Source organism: Callospermophilus lateralis, chromosome 3 (assembly GCF_048772815.1).
Source record: "Callospermophilus lateralis isolate mCalLat2 chromosome 3, mCalLat2.hap1, whole genome shotgun sequence".
NCBI lineage: Eukaryota > Metazoa > Chordata > Mammalia > Rodentia > Sciuridae > Callospermophilus > Callospermophilus lateralis.
In genome coordinates, this window is record NC_135307.1 from 179,506,169 (window position 1) to 179,527,456 (window position 21,288).

The following is a 21,288-nucleotide window of genomic DNA, read 5'->3' on the forward strand; positions in this document are numbered from 1 at the left end:
CCCCACCAGAGGCCACAAATGACAAGGGCTGATCGGGTGGAGGGCTGAGGGCAAGGGCAGCAGCAGCAACTAGTCAAAGATGGACAAAGGGAAACTTGAGCCTCAGATTGTGATTTCCACAGCGTCTTCCTGCGCTGTGTCTGGAGCCTAGTGTATGAGAGATAGAGCGTCCCTCTAAACACTTCTGAAGGCATCACAAAGCAGGTCACTTCGTTCCCTCTGCAGATCCCCCCTGTGCTCCTCACTCTGCCAAGTGTCACAAGGCACTGGATGCTGGTGGTAAATAAGAACAGACCTAGTCCCTAATTGGTGGCACACTCTGTTTTAGTGTCCCTGGCCACCAGACTGGGGACCTACACAGCTGACATCTATTTTCTCATGATTCTGGAGGTTGGAACTTTGATATCAAGGTGTTGGCAGGTTAGGTCTTCCAGGGACTTTCTTCTTGGTGTGGAGATGGCTGTCTTCCCCCTGTGTCTTCATGGGGTCTTTTCTCTGTCTCTTAATCTCTTCTGATAAGTCGTACTGGGTTTGGGGCCAGCCACATGAGCTCATTTGACCTTGGTCACCTTCTTAAAGACGTGTTAGGCAGTTTTGTTTGTCATCGTGGTAATGGAATATTTTAGACAATTAACTTATGAAGAGAAAAGCTTTTCACAGTTCTGTGGGTTCCAAGTGTGGTCAGGTGGTCCCCTGGCAAGGACATCAGGCCATGGTGGAGCAAAACCATTTGTATTGTGCACCAGGAAGGAGAAGGGAAGCGGGAGAGGGCAGGTTCCCACAAGCCCCTTCAAAGACATGCCTACAGGACATGTCCACAAAGACCTAGGACCTCCCACATTGCCCTCTCACATCCAGAAGTTCCTCCCCATAGCTCTGCCCTGGGGACCAAGCCTTTAACACTTGGACACATGTCTATGTTTAAATCAGAGCAGAGACCTTATCTCCAAACATCTCACATTCTTAGGTACTGAGCGTTAGGACTTCCACATTGGAGTCAGGGACACATCCAGCCACCACGCTAATGAAAGTAGTCACAGTTGGACATAAGATCACAGCCATAGTCCCTAGAGGCTCTGACTGAGGGGCTCCCGGAGACCTTCCCTGAGGGAATGACGTTTGATCTGAGACTTGAAAGAAGGGCAGAGCTGAACAGGGAAAGAGGGAACAAACAGCAGGTTGGGCAGGGGAACAGAATGTGCCATGACATTGGTAATGCCCACCTGGGCGCCTGAGTGAGTGGTCCCTGCACTGAGGGGGACATCTGTGGATCATGCTGGAGATGGTGGATCTAACGTCAGACTCGAATCATCTGAGAACTGCCCTCTTTCTTTTGTTTCGTCTTTTCATTTTTTCCTTTTTATTTATGCATTAAAATCATGCACAAAAGTGAAATTCATTTTTTCCTTCTTTCTTTGATGCTAAGGATTGAAAAAAAATTTTTTTTTTAATTTTTTGGGGACTGGGGATTGAACCCTGGGGCACTTTACCACTGAGTGCATCCCCAGTCCTTTTATTTTTTATTTTGAGACAGGGTTTTGCTAACTTGTTGTCTTAGTAAGTGGCTGAGGCAGACCTTGAACTTGAGATCCTCCTATCTCAGCCACCCCAGTCACTGGGATTACAAGCAGGTGGCATGGTACCCAGCTCTGAGCACTTCTTTAAAGATACAGATTCCGTGAGGTATAGCGGTGCGCACCTGTAATCCCAGTAACTTTGGAGGCTGAGGCAGCAACTTAGAGATACCCTCAACGACTTGGCAACAGCTTGTCCAAAATAAAAAAATAGGGCTGGGGATAGAGTTCAGTTGTAAAATGCTCCTGGATTTAATCCCCCGTACCAAAAAACAAAACAAAACAGATTCCAGTCCACTGGATCAGAATGTCCAAGGGGAAGGACTCAGGAGTCTGCATTTCTGCCCCTCCCCCCAACTTTTTCATCTTGAAAAATCAAATTGCCCTCACCCAGATTCAGCAGTTGTCAACATTTGGCTTATTTTCGCTTTCTCTCTCCCCCTCCCTCACTTTCTTCTCAGCATGCATTTCCTAAACATAAGAACCTGTGCTTCTAGAACCACAATGTCACGGTCATACCCAAGAACATTAACATCAATTCAGCAATATCTTCCACTATGCAGACAGCATTTAAATTCCTAGCTGTCCACAACATTTCTTTATAGCTGTTTACTTTTCCTATCAAGATCCCGTCAAGGGGCCCACCTTCATTATCTCCCTTTAGTCCCATTTAATCGAGAAACTTCCTGTCTATTTTCAAAAAGTTATATTAACTCCAGGCTTGTAGAATGTCCCACATTCTAGATTTGTCTAAATTTTCCTCATGATTAAAATCAGGTTAAGTATTTTTGGCAAGAATATGACATAGAAGGTGCTGGGTACATCTTATTGCATCACATCAGGGGGAGAATGTTGTCAGGTTGTCCCCATCTGGGTGATGATGAGTTTGATCCTTCAGTTAAGGAGGAGACTGCTAGAGCTCTCCACAGTAAAGGTATATGCCCCCCCCACCTTTATAGTTACTAAGTTCTCTGTGGCATGATAATTTGCTATGAAGTTACCCAATGACTCTTCACTCGTGGCTTTAGTATCCAATGCTGACTCCTCTTTCTCCAAGCAATTACAGTATTGGTGATTGCAAAATGGAACCCCATTTTTAAATAAGTACCCTAGATGGCTCTTCACTGCAGGGAATTTGGGGAGCCCTGTTTAAATAAAGTAAGCAGGAGGATGAGATTTTGCTCTAAAACTTTGAAGGCATTAGCTATTCATTAGACTTGGTTGAAATGCATATTCCATTCTGTGGCCAAAGAGGACAAGCATAGAAAGCAACATTCTAAACAACCTTGTGTCCACTTCTTCTTCTCCAAACATTTCTGTGCTCCCCCTAATTTGACAAACAAGAACTCAGACAGTGATCTTGACCCCTGAATATGTTAGCAAGTTGTATTTGCCATACTCGTGGGGAGTGCTTTGCTTTGCTTTGTTGACGTGTGTGTGTGTGTGTGTGTGTGTGTGTGTGTGTGTGTGTGTGTGTTTCAAATTAAACCTTCAGTGATTTTGATTCAAATGATTTGGGGTAGAGTCTAGGTATCAAAAAATTTGAGAGGTTCTGTAGTGAATCTAGCGCTCTGCCAAGACTGAGAGCAACAGAGTAGGGTTTCCCATAAATTGAACATGAAAAAGAAAATCTATAAAATTTAAAAGGAAAAGAAAACCAGTCCACCCCTACTCCTAGTTACTGCATTCTAATAGAATCCCAGGACAGGGGTCACCTGCTAGGCCCAAACATCTGCTGATCCCTCCATGCTATATGTGGGGCTCCCACTGTGCAGACAGTTACTGTGGAGCGCACAAAAGAGGTGGAGAAAAGGTCACTTCCCTCAAAAGCCTGTGGGACGTGGGAAAAAACCACACATACAAACACATAGAGTATTGTACAATTGGAGATTACAGAGCAGGAAACCGACACTGTGGAAGAGGAAATGACCGCCCAGCAAGCTCAGGCCAGAGTGGGACTCTTCCCCAGAATGCCTTTCTCCCCACTTGGCTCAGTTTTATGCCAGACCACGTGGCACCCTCTGCACTTCCTGCGCTGCTGTTGCCGGGATCTGGCCTGGAGCCAACACCATCGCTAGTGGCATCAACAAGGAGACAAGAGTCACCTAGCAAGGTATATGCAACTACGAGTTGGTTAAGTTGTAGTTGATGAGTAGACCTAAAGCCATGTAGTTCATTCTGTATTTATAAAATCAGTGTTTCAGATTTATTTTCAGGTCCACAGATATTTGCATAGCCTCATAGAACTTTCTTTGGCCTTGAAATTATATTATTATATTGTGTGCATATCTGAACATATAACAACAATCCCACCACTATGTACCACTATAATACCAATAAAAAATACGGGGGAAAAAAGAACATTCTTTGGTCTTGAACGATTCCTTAAATATCTTATTATAGATGGCACCATAGATGGCACCCCACCTGTATACACCCACAGTCCATTCAAATTATTAATTCATCAAGTGGAAATAAAGGGTGGGACTTTCTTGTCTGGGGACAGAAGAGAGAGGGATTTGGAGGGCACTGAAAATGTTGCTTTCAAGGATTGGAGTATAGATTAACTTTTTTTTGGGGGGGAGGGCAAAATTTGTTGATAATTCACACACCATACAGTTCACTCATTTAAAGTATTCAATGCAGCTGGGTGTCGTGGCACACGCCTGTAATCCCAGGAGCTTGGGAGATGGAGGCAGGAGGATCCAGAGTTCAAAACCAGCCTCAGCAAAAGCAAGGCTCTAAGCAACTCAGTGAGACCCTGTCTCTAAATAAAATACAAAAGAAAGCTGGGGGTGTGGCTCAGTGGCCCCTGAGTTCACTCTCCCCACCAAAAAAGTATACAATTCAATGGGTTTTTTTTTTTTTTTTTGTACACTCATGGTTGTGAGGCCATCCAAAATTAACTTTAGGACATTTTAACATCCCCAAAAGAAACACCCCTTTACCAATCATCTCCCAGTTGCCCCCCCAGATACTCTCCCAGCTCCAGACAACCACTAATCTGCTTTCTGTCTCTGTGCATTTGTCCGTTCTGGACTTTTCAAACGGAATCATACAACTTGTGGCTTGCAGCTTCTTCTTTCATATTGTAATTTACTTTCAAAGCTCATCCATGTTGCAACATGTGTCAGTGCTTCATCCCTTTTAATTGCCAAGTAATATTGCATTGTGTAGATAGATTATGTCTTATTTATCATTTATTGCCTGGTAGACATTGGGTTGTTTCTTCTTTTTGGCTATTTTGAACATTTGTGAACAAGTTTTTGTGTGTCTGCATGTTATTATTTCTTATGAGAACAACCTAGGGGTGGAGTTTCTGGGTCATCTGGTAACTTTATGTTTAACATTTTGAGGAAAGTTCAGTTTTTCAAAGCAGTGGTATCATTTTACGTTTCCATTAGTGATGTATGACAGTTCCACTTTCTCCGTATATTCACCAACATTTGTTAATGATTGATTTTTTTTTAATCAGTGTTTGAGCTGCAGCTATAAGGGAAGACTCTCAGACTCAATCTTAGCTGTCAGAATTCCAGCTCCCAGCTTCGAAAGGCACCAGAGTCCTGCCCTGTCCCCACTGTCCCTGAACACACTGAACTCCAACCTAGTAGGTGCAGAATGGTATTTTATTTTGGTTTTGGATTACATTTCCCTTGCAGTTAATGATGTTATCTTTTTGTGCACTTATTGTCCAATTATGTATCCTCTTTGGAGAAATGACTATTCAAATACCACACCAGTATTGAGGAATGAACCCAGGAGCTCTCTATACCATGGAGCTATACCTCCAGCCCTTTTTATTTCTTATTTTGAAACAGGGTCTTGTTAAGTTTCCCAGGATGGACTTGAACTTGTGATTATCCTGTATCAGCCTCCTGAATTGCTGGGATTACAGGTGTGCCCCACCATATCTGGCATCATTGCTTAATTCAAGGACACAAAGATTATGCTTATGTTTTCTGAGAGTTTTATAATTTTAGTTCCAATATTTGAGTCTGGTCCATTTGGGGTTCATTTTTATATGGTGTGAGGTAGGGGTCTAATTCATCCTTTTGCACCTGTCTATCCAGTTGTCCCAGCTCTATTCAGTTGAAAAGATTATTCCTTCTTCATTAAGTTGCCTTAGTGCTCTTGTTAAAAACTGATTGACCATAAACATCACTTATGTCTGGACTCTCAGTTGTATTCCATTGACCCATGTGTCGATCCTTTCACTCTTACCACACTATCTTGATTATGGTAGCTTTAGTTTGAAATCAGGAAGTGTGAGCCTTTCAATTTACTATACAGTATACTTTAGCTCTCGATATCAACCCCGTGAGAGATGTGAATGAACAGCACAACATGGGGATTTGGGACATCCCCTTCCCTTGAAGACGTCATTTCAGGGACCCTGGCTCTAGGTTCTACACATGCCTTGGAGAGATGGATTACCGCCTTCTCAGCCCACAGTTCTTCATTATAAATCAATGGAAACATTCTGCAGAGAACAATGGTCCCCCTGGGTTATTTTAAACATCACTGTAAGTCTTTCCCACCTGCTCTGTTCTCTAATTGCTCCTACTCAAACAGTGTCATTCACAACTGGATTATTAAGGAACTGAGAGGGAGACAGGGCAAGTGAAGGGGGTCTTCAGGGGATCGGGAAGAGCCTGTGGCCCTAGAATAGGCCTAACTCACAATTTTTTGCTCCTTCAAGAAAAGTTATTGAATTTTCTTAGCAAATAAGAAATCACTTAAACTCAGGTGGTGCCTTCAGTCTCAAAAGAATATTGCTCACAAATAGTGACCCAGAGTTCTCCAAACGAGAGGAATCAAATTAACAGTATAGATCCCCAGACTCCCCAAACTTAAACCTTATCTGCCACCCCCCTCAGCTGGTTGGCCCAAGGGGGCCTGAGGCTCTAATCTGGGTGCAGAGGAAAGTTCAGGAAACAAAGCCCTTTGTTGAAAAGAGAACTCTATTGTTCTAAGGCCACTGTTCAGGGAGTGTGGATTCCAGAGAATGTTTTGGGTTGGGTTTTTTCCCCTTTGTTTATTAACTTTCTCTCTTCTTCCTGGGGGGAGGAGGGTTGGTTTTCAAAAGCAATTTAAAGATAGTTAAATTCATTGTGTAAAGAAAGGCACAGGGTGCAGGGCCTTCTGCCCCAGAAGAGGCTTGGTTCGAAGAGAGAAAGAAGCCACACGTTATGTTTTGCATATTTATTTTATTGCGTTTGTATTTTTAGCATGAAATCTCAGGGAAGCAGCCCAGGTCTAGATCCTGCACATCTTCAAACGGCAGACGTCAGGGAGGTACGACCACTTCCTTCCTCCTTCACTTAACCTCCCCTTTTTCCAGAAAGAGGATATGATGCTAGCCCACACCGCAGGTCACAGCCCACATGCTCCCACTTGTCTTGCTCTCCTCGGCTGGGAGACCTGTCCCCACAGACCTGTTCCTAGGGCAAGACCTGGTCGCTTCCCCGGACATCCTGTGAAGCCTTCAGACAGGCTACTGGAGGGTCCTCAAGGTAGGACAATGCACTGGTACTATCCTATGTGACCTCGGGCAGGTTACTACTCCTGGAGCTTCATGATACCATCTGTCAAATGGGAGCCAGAATGCCATTCTTGACTTCCTCCTTTCCATAGGGGGAGCGGGTGGGAGGAAGAGTCCATCTCATCTCCTTTCAATTTCCTCTTGTTCAGAAAGAGGCCCCCACGCCAGGAGCACTGACACCCTTTACAAGCAGGCTGGTGTTGAGTCGTCCACCCCACGCCAGCGACTCAGGCCCCGCCTCGGGGGAGGAGCCGAAAGGCGGCGCGGAGGCTCGCCGCGGAGCAGAGCTGGCTCTGTCGCCGCACCAGCAGCTGCGGCTTGGGGACCTACTGACTGAGCCGGGGCCGGGAGCCGCCCGGGGCAGGGCTCAAGAGAACGGGTGAGTTCCCCGGCGGCGCCGCCTCCTCCCTGCGCTCTGCGGCTTGACAGGGCGAAGGACAAGAATCTGGGCGGGGAGGTGGTCTCAGCTTCTGATAACCTGGTGGAGGACGAGGGACTTAAGGTAATTTGGTGGGGGGGGGGGCACTGGAAAAGCAGGTACCTAGAGCTCAGGACTAGGGATGGAGTGGGGCGTTCTCCCGCGTCTGGAGCCTCCATGTCTAGGCTGGGGTGAGGAGTGCACTGGCAGGTTGTTGGCTGGGGTTGTAGTCGCGCGATCTTGGGGCTGGTGGGGAGTGGTCTTCGGTGGGTTCTGACTGATGGGCCGCTGACTGCGGGGGTAGCAATGCCCGGCGGGAGCCACAGAGCACTAAACACCACCGGCGCCCAGTCTCTGGACTGGGCATGGGGGCGCCGCCCCCTCGCGTGGTGGCGCCTGGTCCCCGTAGGTAGCGGCAGGGCGCAGAGAGCGCTCCTGCCCGGGCGGGAAAGGTCCCCAGGGCTGATGCCACGGCGAGCAGACCTGCCCCGCCGCGGGATCCCCGGTGTCGGCCGGCCGGCCGGGGCAGACACCCGCGTTGTAGTTCCCCGGGAGGCGTGCGCCGGGCCTCTCCCCAGGGCCGCCTTGCCTCTCCCCGGGGCCGCTGTGCGTTGGCTGCCTGGTCCCTGGCGCCGGGAGCGCTATTTGCCTTGCCGCCGAGTCCCGCGCGTCCGCTCCGGCAGGGAGTAGCGCCCCCGAGCGCCTAGGGTCGGCAGAAGCCATACGATCCTCTCTATGGAGAGGTCGCGCAGAGGGGTCTCCCCCAAGGTCACCTGGAGAGCCCAGGTCGCCCCGGGTGGGGGGCCAGTAGGGGGCGGCGCTCGCTATCCGCCTGCTTTCCGATTACAGACTCCCTTCCTCTGCTTTCTCCTCCCGGGCCGGGCCTGCGGCTTCACTGGAAATGCTGTTGATGCGGCTCCCAGTCCCGGGCGGATAATTGAGCCCAGGCGAGCTGTGAATCCGGCCCTCCTGGGAGCCTGCGGTGCGCCGCCGCCACGCGCCAGGCCCAGGACCCCGCGCTGCCTGAAATCTCGAGAGCGGAGGGAGAGAGATGCGGCTGCATAAGCGCTTCTCAGAACCGAAAGCCGAGCTGCTTGCGCGCCCATGTGATTAGATTCCACATAATGGGCCCCTGTTCTGGCTGTCAGAAGCGCCCACCAGTTCCCCGCTGCTCCGAGCACCAGGTGCTGTTTCTGAATCGCCCTCTGTGGAGGACTCGGAGCCCCGAGGTACCAGGCGCCCTTTCCCGCCGGGATCTCTGGAAGAGGCCTGCAGTTAGCCGCTTCGGTCCGCGGGGGTACTTCCCTGTGCGCCCTGCCATTTCCTGCGGCTGGTGGAGAAAACCTTCCATCTGAAAGGTCTCGTTTCAGGCTGCTAACAAAGCTTCTCAGCTCAGCCAACTGTCTGCCCGCGGGCAGGGAAGGCACTTGGCCTCCTGAGCCCCAGAGGTCTCTATGAAATGGGGCTACCCAGGCCGTGGGGATGATGAGTGCCGGGCCTGCGAAGTGCTTGGTGCAGTGGAGCATGGGAGGTGAGCCCTCCTAGCAAACGCTGGCGCCTTCAATACTGGCTAGAGCTGGGCGTGTCTCTTAGACAGGTGCAGGAGTGGAGCCCTAGTGGGTGGTTCTGCAGGGGCTGGGGGAGTTTCTGCATCTCTCTCCCTAGTTTTGTCACAAAGAACCAGCTTGCAGGAGGCGGTGGGGGCCGGTGAATCCTTCCAGAGCGCTGCCTGCTCACAGGGCCTTTCCCACACAATCCCCCATGCCCTTCTCTCCCACCTGTCACCCAAATCCCATGTTCTCTGCCCCAGTCCCTAGGCTATTTCAGACAAGGTGTTGTCCAGGCCACTGTGGACCTTCAAGAAGGTACCTGCTTGTCAATTGGGTCTGACCAACAGTGTCTCCCCAGCTCGTCCCAGTCTCTTCCTTTAGGAAGACCACTCAGTCTTTCCTTGGCCTCTTTTGGTATCCTCCTGCTGTGACATTCACTTGTAGCTCTGTGGTTCTGGTGAGGACCGGCTTCCTGTTGCTCTCTGGGCCTTCCCTAGCCTGGAAGTACACGGTGGGCAAGGCTGATGCCTGGGGCCTGTTCAGACTTTGTTCTCTCTTGTAATTGAGCCAGAGTGGAGGTTAAATTCTAATCTGGCTGTTAACTCTTTTTGGAAGCCTGAAGGGGACGCTGAGGCTGAGATGCATTTTTCCCTTAAGGCTAGAACTTTCTGCTGTACTCATTTGGCCTCTTTGAAAAGTCTGACCTAGGTTTTTCTCAAAACCAGCTCCATACCCAGAGTGAAATTTCTCTAATAGAGGCCGAGCCAGCCCGGTTTAGCAGATTGTCAAGGCACATGCATTGATTCCATGCTGTGCTTAGATTGTCAGGACTCCTGCCTCTGTCCACCTCTTCTAAAATAGCCACCCCACTCCCTGTCCCCAGAACCCTTATATCATTCAGTAGACAGGGGGTCCCAACTGGCATCCTCCCAGTCAAGACTGGTACAAACTTCTCTGTCCCATCACATCTTAGAGACTGGCCTCCACAAAAGGTATTCTGTCTTTTACAGAAAGCCATAAGTATGAAGAGCAAGGAAGCCAGACAGGTCTAGGTGACATTACACTCTAAACCCAAAAGCTCTGGGACCCTTTGTAAAGGTCTTATTCTCTTGAGCCCTAGTTTTCTCATCCAGAAAAATGGGACTCATATTAATGCCTACTTCATAAGGCTGTGAGGATCATGTGAGATCATACACATATAAAGTGCTTAGTAGATCACCTGGTGCAGGAGGAATGCAGGAAATGATCATTGTCACCATCACCACCATTTCCTCTCCTGCAATGAGCTCTCAAAGGCCCTACTTCCTCCTGTTCAGGGAGTTAGATTATGTCTCCTCTGCCTCTAGCTATCTGGACAGGGAAAACCTAGAGCCTGACTCCTGGGTTGAGGGTGGGGCTCTCTCCTGGGAATTTGAGTCCAGCATGAGTCTGTCTCCACGGAGTCTGAACATCCACTTAAGCCTTTCTCAGCTGGCCATCATTTTCCAGGGCTCATTGATTCCTTCAACAGATGTTCAGTCCATTCCGGGCCTTGTGCTTAGCAAGGGGTTTCAAGATGACCAAGGCAGCTCTCAGGCTCTCATCTGGGGGAGAGGCAGGCCTGGAGACAGACAGTGAGGCCCCTGTGAAAGAAAAGCTTCAAAAGCAGGAGGCAGGTGTTAAGAGCATGGGAGAACAGGTGGGCTGAAGCTGACCGGGTGTGAACCTTCAAGCTGCCATTTCATCACTGAGTGATGACGGACAGATTTCTTACCTGTCATGTGGATAAGCTACCTTTTGAAGGTGGTGATACAAGGAGAAAAGAGACCATGTGGGTAACAACTTAGCTCAGGACCTTCTAGACATGAATAAGTACTCGCAGATGTTAGTTGCTATTATTATTAGTCTATTATTACCAATAACAGGTGGACAAAATTTGCTGTAGGAGCATATTTGAGCCCTTCAGTGACAGTTTTCCAGGTGGTGGGTACCAGAGGGGTGGCAGCTCTTGCAGGGAGAACCGCCGTGCATGTGAAATGGCACATGGGCTTGAGAGCGCTTGGTGTCTTTGGAGAGCCCTGGGCGGGAGTCACAGCTGGAGCCCAGCCAGCACCAAGTGTGAGGGAGCAGGGGTTAGGAGGCCTGGCCTGGGAGGGAGGCAGAGGCCATCCTGCCAAGGGCCTTGAATGGTTAAACACTCGCTGACCCGAAGCAGGCCTTGTCAGGTGGCAGGTCTCTGAGGAGGGCTGTCTTGATTGTAGCATCGGAGAAAGTTCAGGATTGACTTTTGCACGGGACGAAGGACTGGCCTGAGCTTGTTTGCCAGTGTAGTCCCTGTTCCTCCCTGGGTTCCACTTAGGAAGCACAGAGGTCCCCTTCCTCTTCCTGAGATGCTTCCCCGACCTCTGCACCTTTTTCTCTCTTCCTGGGACTCAGTGTCTCACATGGAGGAGTGGGTATGGGTGGAGGAAGTGTCCTGACCCAATTTCCTTATTGATCACAAAATTTTACCAGATGCCTTTCTGGTCAAGGTCATGGCCTTGCATTGCCACTGAGTCCTTGTATCAATTTATTGGAATGATGCACCTGTCCACTTCATGGAGGGGGAAACTGAGGCACATTGCTAAATGCATGCCACTCGTATAGAATTCACATGTGGGGAGTCTCCACAGTTGCCCTGTGCTGCCCCATACCTTCTCTTTCACGCTCTTGGTAAATATCTAAAGCTGACTGCAGAAAGTCTGGCTTGTCTCATGCTGTATCCTCAGATGCTGGTCAGTAGGCACTCTGGAGATGGGTCACAGTGGGGTGTGCTCTGAGTACCTGCCGTGATTTTGGGGAAATTGCTGTGCGCAGGTACTTGTGGGGGGAGGTGTTCTTGAGTATGTCAGAATCTAGAATGTCATTCCTCAGCCCACTGGTGCTCCACAAATGTGCCCTGATGCAGGCAGTTTGCAGCCTGATTGATGTGGCAGGTGGTAGCCAAGCCCCACAGTGGCCCCAGAGAGGAATGAGTCTTTTAGGATGGTTGCTCAGAACATCACATGACCATAGACCCTGCCCTTTACAGAAGGCATCTAAACAAAGGCTCAAGTTTCCTTTACATGGAGACAAAGTTTAGGTCTAGGGTTCCAGCTTTAGGGCCTCGGGCGATTTTTTCACTTCCTGAGGCTTGGAAAAGGCTCTTCTTCATCTGGAAATTTAGGCCATATTTACTATAGATATTACACACATGCACAATTCAGAGTTGTCCTAAAGATTGTAAGATGCATGTAAAATGTCTGGCTTTCAAGTTGTATGTAACATTGGTACAATGTCCATCAAATTTTCCTCCGTGGTACTTAGTTATGATTATAGGGTTACATTCTATGGTGATCATTATTCTTATAGTCTCCTGGTTCTCAGTTGGAGAAAATTTGCCCCACCACAGCACATTTACCAACATCTAGAAGTGTTTTGGGTTGTCACAACCCAGGAGGGAGGGCACAGGGGGACAGGAGCTGCTGACCAAAGATCTCTCTAGCACATATAGACCAGGGATGCTGCTAAATATGCTATAGTACACAGCACAGCCTCCCACGGGGGGGGGGGGGGAGAGAGAGAGAGAGAGAGAAAGAGAGAGAGAAAGAGAGAAGATCTGAGCCCAAATGTTGTTAATAGTGCCAAGGTTGAGAAAGCTCCACTGGACTGTAAGTCCCATAAGGTCAGTGACTGTCTAATCCATTCAGCCCTGTGTCCCCAGTTGCCCAGTGTGATGCTCAGCACCCAGAAGCCCAGGAGACAACCAATATACATTAAAGGAATGAATGAGGACTTGGAAGGCCTATGTGCCCTGGAGTCCCAGGGGTTTGGCTTACAGGACATTCTGAATGGGCAGAAGAGATTTAGGTGAACCTGAATGACAAACAGCCAGTTGGAAATGCAGGCCAAAGAAATTCAGACCAAGTACTGTCTTCCCTCCCCAGCAGGTGTGTGGGGTCTTTTGATCCATGCTGCAGTCACCTCTGCATTTGCTTATGCAGATGCAGGGCCCACCTTAGCCTGAACAAGTAGGCTGCTGGGGCTGGGGGATGTAGGTGCTGACAAGAAACGCCCTGTCCGCTGGGCCCTTGGGATTTGTCAGGCCGGGTGCAGCTGTGATAGCTTCCTGTTTTTTCCCTTCTGGTGGATTGAAGGAAACCCACTGAATGGCTATTTTTCTACTGTCATTTACAGCGGTGTGATAGGCCTTGGACTGATGAGGTCAAGCTGTGGCGTGAAATCTGCCTGATGTCTTGTCGCCTGGCCAACAGGAAGAAGGTGCTAGTTTTCTTCTGCTGTTTGATGTCTTCGGATGGCTTTGGGTAGGGAAGAGGGGTTGAAACTGTGTTTAAAGGCAGGGAGTGTTTTACGCCCAGAATTATAGAGGCCAGCGTTGTCTCTCTCTTTTTCTAAATAATTTATTGGGAAGACTTATTTTAATATGGACTTTGAAATAAATAACTCATTAAAGCAATGGTTCCCTCTGAGCCTCGGTTGGTTGCTGAGCATGAATCTGACTATTGAAAAGAATACGCTGTTTTTTCAGGTCTCTGTAGGAGTTTGAAGGACAAGGTTGGTCCCCATTAGATGTGCACATCGGTTAGAATTTACGCAGTGAGGGGAAGGGGTCAGGATTTATGCCTGGAGTGTATGCCTCAAACCCTGAGGTTCCTCTTAGAATGCAGAGTGTACTCAGGGGGGCTGGGGACAGAGCTTCTGTGTTTCTAGTAGGTTCCCAGGGTGCCATCCCTCTGGTCTGTGAACTGCACTTTGAGTAGCAGCAAGCTGGAGAACTCTAAGCCTACAGGTGAGGGTCCCTGGTGTGACCCACTCAAGCACAAAAGCAAATTCAGCCTGTGTGCCTGTTTGCACAGCCATCTGCTCTGCTGGCTGGCTTGCAGAGTCGCAGATGTTTACTGCACCTCTTTGCTGTGTGCCCAGACCTAGGACCAGACGGGATGCTTGGCCTCAGGGAGCAGCTGAAACAGCCAGCACTTGTATGATGAGCTCTAGTGCTTCCGAAAACATGTGTCCAGGAACACACTGTTCCTAGGTCAACTGGTCACCTGGGGCTTTTGTTAAAAATACAGATCCCTGGGCCCTAGCCCAGCCTACCTGCGTCAGAATCAGCCAATGTGGGGGAATCTGTTTGTTTAAAAAGGTGTGCCAGGTGACTCTGATTCACATGGTGGAGGAGAAGGTGGGAGGAAGAACTGGCACCAAGCACTGGTTAATTGCTCAGCAGGACTAGGCTAGGGTTGAAGAGCTAGGTACTGCCCAAGGGTACTTGGCTAAGGGAGAAGCTAAAACCCAGCCTGTGTTCCACTGGCCAAGCTCTGCCCCCTGCAGGATTGCGTCTGCCTGGAGGGAAGGGTGAACTTTTCTTAATATTAGTAATAATCATTAACATTTGGTACTTATTATGAGCACTGTCTATTTAACTCTTTTAATTCTCCTGGCAAATCAGGTGGCATTATTCCCACCCTAATTACTATTGCACAGGAAAGTGAGGCATAGAGAGATTCAAGGACATCCCCAAGGTCATACAGTCAGGACTTGAATCAAGCACCTCTGGCTTCAAGGCCCTTGCCCTTAATTATTTCACTTTCTGGCTTTTCTTTGCACAGAAATGCTGCCTTTTCTCTGTGGAGTTGTCCCTCCTCTCAGGGAGTACCTTTTTTTTTTTGGTACCAGGGATTAAACCCAGTGCTTAACCACTGAGTCACATCTGCAGACTGTTTTCACTTCTTATTTTGAAAGAGGGCCTCACTAAAGTGCTCAGGGCCTTGCTAAATTGCTGAGGCTGGCCTTGAACTTGCCATCTTCCTGCCTCAGCCTCCTGAGCCACTGGGATTACAGGTGTGCGCCACCATGCCTGGCTGGCAGTGCTTTTATTGTAGTCCTTCCTTCAGATGGGAGAGGGAGGCTTGAAGTGACCCTGACTGGCTTTGGAGTCAGACCTGGGTTCAATTACTGTCTTCACCACTTACTGCAATCTTGAGAAGACACTTGCTTAACTTCAGTGGCTGAACTCCGGTTTCGCCAGGTGTAAAACAGGATAGATAGCAGTACAATGACATGGATACAATGAAGCAGGTAGTCTTTGCTTGTGGTGTAAGATGTACTTGCTATGTATCAACTGTTATTATTGCATTATTATCTTTAAAGTTAGCTTCTGGGAGTAATAGATGGCCATAGAGCAGAAGGGACAAGTGAGCAGAGCCCTGTGTCATTACATTCCCAGGGACAGGGTCAGCTGAGTTGTTCACCAGGTTACTCATAGCCATCACTTACCTGGGCATCCCCAGTGTCCAGGCCAGGCTGGGGAGTTCTCAGAATTTCTTGGTTGTCTTCATCAGAACTGGTTTTATTTGCTGTCATCCAGTTGCAAGTAAAAGGTACACATTCTGACATTCTCTTCAGGGTTGTTGGCCCTTGTTGGTGACTTTCCATGTCTCGAGGGTCCCGTTAGAACTATTGCTGTCCTCAGCTCACCTGTAGGCAGGAACATTACCTATAGCCTTATTAGGAAATATGGAAGACTTTCCCCAAAATGTCATTTGTTTGTTTCCTTTGACATATGAAATCAAGCTTTTGTTTTCTTATTGCTATGTTTTATGCTTTTTAATTATAAAAAGAAAACAAGCACATCATAAAAAATTCACACAGTACAGAAAAGTGGAAAATGGAAAGTAAAATTTCCCTGTCTTCCCCAGCCACTCAAACCCTTCCCCAGACAAAATCCCTCAATGTTTTCTGTATCTTTCCATAAATTTCAGATGCATACACAAACTCATATCCATTTGCATATTTATCCCTTTCTCTTTTTAATGCATCTGTGCCACACTCTTCTGAGGCTTCTTTTTTCAACTAATGTATCTGAGCACCTGTCAACACATATGCATAGGCCTGCGTGTTTTTTTTTTTTTTTTTTTTTGGTACTGGGGATTGAAGCCAGGGGCACACTACCACTGAGCTACACCCCCAGCTCCTTTTCACTTTTTATTTTGAGATAGTATGGGGCACAGTGATGTGGATCAAGGTTTTTGATTGCCTTGTGGTTATGGTGCGCTAGTGCTGGGAACCCCCTGTGCTAAAGTAGAGGTTAAGATTGCCCAGTTGCTATGGTGATACCCCGCTGGAGGAAAGTCCGTACAAAGGCTCAGAGCTATCAGTCTTGACCTTGAAACTCAGACAGTAACTCCTAGGGATAGGAGATTCTGAGCATAACAAGATAACTGTGATGTCTGTCAGTGCTGCGACCTTCAAGCCTGCCTGCTTTGCAGAAACTTTCCCATAAATCACCTTTTGATGATAAAACCTATATAATAAACATGCCAAGACAGCTCTGAGTCACTGTTCTCAACCAGAGATCAGTTTCCCATCTAATCCCAGCTTTCTCTCTTGATGTTTGTGTGTCTTTCTTAATCCCCATTGCCCCTCCCTGCTATCTGAATTAATGGCTGTTCAGGGGGCAGCGAGATAGGGTCTCACTAAGTTGCCTCAATTGGGCTAGACTTTGAGAGCCTCCTGCCTCATCTTCCTGAGTCAGTGGATTTACAGGGGTGTACCACTACTCCCAGCAGACCTGGAAAGGCTGGGTGGTATTCCAGTGATTTAAAAAAATAAAATAAAATACCATCGTTTACTTTCTTGTCCCTTGCTGAGGTTGAAATAGTTCCTAGTTCTTTCCTAATGCAGATGTATAAGGTTATAAAATCCTCATTTGTACAGCGTGTATCTTCCTACAATGGTATGATTTTATCCATAAGGAAAATTTATTACAATTGAAACTGGGTCAGATATTGCCAAATTGTCCTCCCAAGAGACCAAACCAATTTCTGTTTCCTCAGTGTGGCTGCCTGTTTCCCATTCTTCTCCAATACTGAGAATTTTTTTTTTGGGGGGGGGGTACTGGGGATGGAATTCAAGGCACATTACTATTGACATTGAGCCACATCTCCAGCCCTTTTTATTTTTTATTTTTAGACAGGGTCTTGCTAAGTTGCCTGGGCTGACCTGGAACTTGAGATCCTCCTGCCTCAGCCTCCTGAGTTACTGAAATTACAGGAGTGTACTACCATGCTTGGCTCCAACACTGAGCACTAAGGAAGCTTAATTTTTGCCAGCGTGGTAGGTACAGGTTGAGTATCCTGTATCTGAAAGGCTTGGAAGCATTTTTTTTCCCTTTCAGATTTTGGTGTATTTTCATATATGTTCTTAGTGAAATATCTTGGGGGATGGGACCCAAATTCCAACACAAAATTCAATTATGTTTCACATATACCTTAGGTACATAGATTCTTTGACACATTGTTTTTAGTGTGCCTGCATATTGGCTGTGACCTGTCACATGAGGTCGTGTAGAATTTTCCACTTATGGTGTCAGGTTGGTGCTCCCAAAGTTTCAGATGTTGGAGTATTTTGAATTTAAAATATTTGGATTAGAGATGCTCAACCTGCATAGAAGAGAACATTTCTGAGTCAGATTCTACAGTAATTCAGATTTTATGATGTGCCTATATAAAGATTGTTAAATATTCAAGATCTACATTTTATCTGGTCTTGTGCTTTGTATTGGAGATAAAAATTAAACCAGTCCTGGTCCTCACGTTGATCCCATCTCCTGGAGTCGGCAGAAACATGGATGAATAAAACAAGAGCACAGCAGTGTGGTTGGCCTTGTGCAGGAAGAAGGCATAAGCCAGTGGTCTGATGAAACCCCTCTTAATGAGCATTGCAATGATTCCATAAAATACAGCATGCACCGTGTCCTGGAATGCATTAGGTCGGGGGCACTTAAAATTCTCAGAAGAAAACAACTTGATTAGAGGCAGAAAAGTGGCACCCCTCTCTGGTGGGAAGAGGCGAGGCGAGAAGTTAGGGAGTCTGAGTAATTTTAAAATAGCCTCTTTGGTGGTTTCCATGTTTATTGAGGTGGTTTGTTGGAGAGAGCCTGTGCAGACACCCAACCCAGTTTGTAGTGGGTGTGGTTACTGATCACTTACACCTGGGCAGAGCTAGCCCAGGACAGGGAGCAAGAGATCAGGGGCTGGCTTTAAAAATCCACAGCTTTGGGGCTGGGGTTGTGGCTCAGTGGTAAAGCGCTCACCTAGCATGTGCAAGATGCTGGGTTCGATCCTCAGCACCACATAAAAATAAGTAAAATAAAGATATTGTGTCCAACTACAACTAAAAAAATATGAAAAAAAAATCCACAGCCTTGGGACCCTTGGAGGTTGCACGTGGGTGACATAAACATGCCGCTTACCTCAGGGGTTACAAGGAGATGTGCCTGTCCTAGAGCAGATGCACAGGATGGGTGTTGTAAGAATAAGCAAGCCTGAGATCTGTCTATGCCTTGTAAGGAAATAGGTCCATTTAGAAAAGGATCTGATAGCTGATCTAACCACTTAGTTGGGACCTACCTATCCCATACATCTCTTCGTTCACTTGGGACATCTTAAGAGCAACACAAGGCAAGGAGCCATTGAGAATATCAACTGATACAGGGCTATGGAATGAGCCCAGCCATTACTTTCATAATAAATCCCAGAGTCAGGGATACACGGAAGCAGTTGTGGAGATGCAGAGGGAAGAGAGGGTGAGCCAGGGCATCCCTACTCTATCTGCCTGTGGAAGGGAAGTTAGCGGTCTACCTTCTTTCCCCGATCATCCAGATCGGTTCTCTCTGGTTTGATGCTACCGCACTTGTTCCAAGCTGAAGGGCCACTTCCTGGCCTTGGGACTGTGGGATGATCTTAGTGAATTTTTAGTCTCACACCCTCCTGTCCACTCTCTCCCATTTATTGGATACCTCCTCTGTGCTGGGTGGCTCTGCGATGGTAATGAAGAGTGAATAGCAAGTATCCCTTGTCTTCCAAGAGCAGCCAGTCAAATGAAGGAGGCAGTCTAAAGCCAACACTTACTCAACTGAGCATTAAGTGTCCCTGTAGAGATGTGGCCAAATGCCTTGGAACTAGAGAGAGGAACTAGAGAGGGCAAATAAAGAATAATTCAGAGGAAATATAGAGTAGTGAGAGCTGGGCACGGTGGTACACGCCTGTAGTCCCACCAACTCGGAAGGCAGGAGGATTGCAAGTTCAAAGCCAGCCTGGGCAACTTAGCGGGGCCCTGTCTCAAAATAAAAAAATAATTGGGAGTGTAGCTCAGAGGTAGAGTGTTCCTGAGTTCAATTCCCAGCACCCCCAAAATAAATAAAGTAAAATAAAGAGCAATGAGACAACATTGTCTGAATGAGGCAGGGTGAGTCAAGTGCCTGGAACGTACTTAGGATGGATATTGTCAGGACAGCACTGGAGTCAGCTCTCAGGGAGCATGGAGCCTTTTCCAGGTGGAGAGAAAGCAGGGTGTTGCCACCCCACGGAACCGCACGTGTGGGGAGGGAGGTGAGTGTGGTGTAGAGAACTGCATGGGCTCTGTGTAGATGGACCTGGGGTTCAACCCTAGACCTGCCGCTTCCTGGCTGTGACTTTGGGTGTGTTAATCTGAGCCTTCCTTTCCTATCTGTCAACTGGGGATAATGGTGGTGGTTTTTAAGACTCGTTGTGGGGATGTCCGTAGGGTTCCTGGTACATTGTAGAGTCTCAGCAGATGCTGGTACCATTGCGCAGGTGGGAGCCATCAGGCCTGTTCAGCGTTGCTGGAAAATCGGGTACTTAAGGGTTGGAGGTGGGGGGAGGGAGGCTAGGATGGCCAGGCAGAAAGAGGAAATGTCAAGGACAGAGGCTGGGCGGTCTGGTCTTTAGGCTGAGGGCTTGAGCTTGACTCTAACAGGTAGTGAGAGCCATCACATCTCCCCAAAAGGGAAATACAGAATCAGACTCAGCCTAGGAAGGCGAACTCTGCCAGCTGTGTGGATGATGGGCTGATTCAGTGGCAAGCAAACGACTTTGGAAACTGGGGCATCTGCATTCTTGTGTTGGAAACTCACAGTTCCCATTAGCAAATAAAGGCTCTGTGAAGTCCTGCAGTCAAGAACTGACTGGAGAGGTAGTTTGGGTGGTGGCTAAGGAACAGGGACTTCAGGGTCAAAGCCAATCTGGACTTGAACCCTACCCCTGTCTGAGGGTCCCACCCTGTTGCTCTCTGGCAGTGTGCCTTAGGCAGTGACTTAACCCCACTGAGCTTCCTTTTAAAATGGGAGTCAACAGTACCTGTCATGTAGACTTGTTGGGAAGGTTAAATGGGATAGTGTAGATAGAGCACTTTGCTCACTCTTGGAATGCAGTAAATGTTCAATAAAAGTTAATAATTATAATGGTGAAATATATCACCTATTTTTCCATGGAAGGCCTGTTATAGTTGTCTCCTGGTGTTTTCCAGAAAACATCCTGATTTAGGTTTTCTGGAGAAGCAGCAGCATTTTCTGCTCCAAGAAATAGTGAGAAGGGTTGCCAAGTTCTGACACAGTGGTTCTTGGATGCACATCAGACCCACCTGGGAGAGCTGTTAGAAACGTCAATTCCTGGCTACACTCCAGACCAATCAAACCAAAATCTGTCGAGGTGGGACCCTCAGACATCAGTATACTTTTTAAAAATTGCAATGATTTACTGTGGAAGAATATATACATGAAGGCACATAAATCCCAAGTAAATGAATTTTTCACAAATAGGGCATGTTCAAGAGACACCCAGCAATCCAGTGGCAGCACTGTATCCCTTGTCAGTCATCCCCACCTTGAAACTACCAAATACTGTCCTTTAAAAAAAATGATGATTCTGGTAGCTATGTAGTAATCTTGCTCTGTGGTCTTCTTGTGTATGCCCAGAATTTCCAGTTGATTCCATGCATAGTCATGTTTGAAACCCTTCTACCTAACATGTGTTTGAAAAGTGTTGGTGGAACTGGAGAATGGGATGTTACACTGTCTGTAACCAGAGTTTTTTTTTTTTTTAATTTTTAATTCTAATTTGTTATATATGACAGCAGAATGCATTACATTTCGTATTACACATATAGAACACAATTTTTAATGTCTCTGGTTGTACACAAAGCAGAGTCACACCATTTGTGTCTTAATACATGTATTTAGGATAAGGATGTCCATCTCATCCACTGTCTTTCCTACTCCCATGCCCCCTCCCTTCCCCTCCCACCCCTCTGCCCTATCTAGAATTCACCTAATCCTCCCATGCTCCCCACCCCCAACCCAATTATGAATCAGCCTCCTTATTTCAG

At 47.5% G+C, this 21,288-nt stretch overlaps 1 protein-coding gene across 4 annotated transcripts in view; it reads left to right on the forward strand.

Annotated features, from left to right (window-relative positions):
• Positions 1–7,412: 7,412 nt before the first annotated feature.
• Ppp1r16b (protein phosphatase 1 regulatory subunit 16B) overlaps positions 7,413–21,288 on the forward strand; it is a 101,530-nt gene continuing 87,654 nt past the window's right edge. For 2 of the 4 annotated variants that reach the window (XM_076851846.1, XM_076851849.1), the window contains exon 1: positions 7,419–7,495. The gene's annotated coding sequence lies outside the window, so the exon portion shown is untranslated. The other 2 variants (XM_076851847.1, XM_076851848.1) reach the window with 2 other exon arrangements.